Genomic DNA, 1,839 nt, shown 5'->3' on the forward strand with positions numbered 1-1,839 from the left:
AGACCACACCCACACAGCCCACCTGGGAAGCAGCCCGGGGCTTCGCGCGGCCAAGTCCTGCCCGTACCCTGAGAACTTTCCGGGAAGACCCCGTATTCCTTACCCATCTGTCAATGTGTACCTGGCTGCTCGCACCTCGGGGTGACTGAGTAACACTGCCGAGAGCCCAGGGGCGCACAGAGCTCTCAGGGGCCCTGCTCTCCCGCTGCAGGGGTCCCGATTCAGGAGTGGGACTGCTGGTTTCTGCAGTAGCTCTATTTTCAGTTTTCAGAGGTTCCTGGTCCACTCCTGGGCGCTGCAGCTTTGGAGCTAGCAGGGAAGCCAGGTGCAGGCATGGCGAAGTCCAGCATCTCCTCCCGCGGGCGTGGGCAGTGCAGCCAGGGACCGCGGGGCTGGGCACGGCCTCTGTTGCTTTCTTTGGTAACTGTTGACCACCAAAGCTGACCCTTGGGTCTCTTGACCTTTTCAAGGGAAGGAAGAAAGGGATTCCAATGGACAGATGAGACAAAGCCGCCTCTGGAGAAATTCCATGATTTGGGGTGCAGCGAGGGGGCTGCCTTTGCTCGCAAAGCTGCACCCCAAATGCCGGCTTCGCAGCTGCCGGGGAGCACCAGGCAGGGAGACAGCAGAAAAGGGTTTCAGGAAGGGTTGTTTAGGAGTGGGCGCTCAGCGTGGCAGTTCAAAGACCCGGAGTATCTGGGTTCCATGCCCGGCTCTGGCTTCCGACTCCAACTTCCTGCAGAGGTGATGGTCAAGAGGCTGCGTCCCTGCCACTCACGTGGGAGACCTGGACGGGGGTCCTGGCTTCCGGCTTTGGCCCGGTCCGGCCCTGGTCATTGCAGGCATTTGGGGAGTGAATCAGAGGATAGGAACACACACTCTCTCTCTTGTCCATCTCTGCCTCACCAAGTCAATTTCTCTTAAAAAGTGTAGCTCAGCAGGGTCAAGAGCCTGGAATTCTGTACAGTGAACCAATCCAGTGATGGCCTCGTGTTGCAGGGCCCTGGGGTCACATCCCCACGAAACACTGGACTCCAGCAAGGGCTCTCCTCCACCAATCTGCTGTAATCCAGCCTTTAGACGAGAGCAAGCAATAGAAGCCCTGGCAGCATTGCTGCTGTGCAAGCCATCAGCAAGTTGTGGATGCGTTCGTTGGAGGACACTTCACTGGGAGGCGACAGGTCAGAGTTCCAGGGAAGACGAGGACGGACCTGGGAGGCAGGAAGAAGGGAGCGCAGAGCTCAAAGGCGGCACAGCCCGCATTGGAGCCCCGTCTCCGGTCGGGGCTCACTTGAAGGATCTGCAGAGAATGGAGCCCACCAGAAACACTGGGCAGGGCTTCTGTGTAACGTTTCGCCTTGCGATCAACCTGTTCTGGGAGGCAGCCAGGTACCGGTCTCTTCCGCGTCCTTTACAGCCGGTTGGGAGCCCGTCTTCCCATGAAGCAGTCTCACCAAGAGACCCAGGCCAGAAAGAGACAAGATCAGAGGCAGAAATCAACTCCCATCTTGTGAGCCGAGGACTCAGGAGAAGGGATTCGAGCCCCACCCCTGTGGGAGCTCTGTCCCTATAGGTGCAAATGACCGCTGTACGGGACAGCACCGAGGCAGAGCTGCGATTCCAGGACCCCTGGCGCGGGCTGTAGGGTCTGCTCATTGCTCTAGGCTCCTCCAGGGCCATCAGCTACAGCCCTGAGATTCGCATCTCAAGGCTCAGTGAGCTCACTGGGAACCAGCTCAGCCGAGTCCCGGCTATGACCAGGAGGAATCAAGTGCAGAAGCCCGGGGCAGTGACCAGAGGATCGCCAAGAGCTCACTGGAGAGAGGGGCCGGCACTGCT

This window comes from Lepus europaeus, chromosome 21 (assembly GCF_033115175.1).
Source record: "Lepus europaeus isolate LE1 chromosome 21, mLepTim1.pri, whole genome shotgun sequence".
NCBI classification, from domain to species: Eukaryota; Metazoa; Chordata; class Mammalia; order Lagomorpha; family Leporidae; genus Lepus; species Lepus europaeus.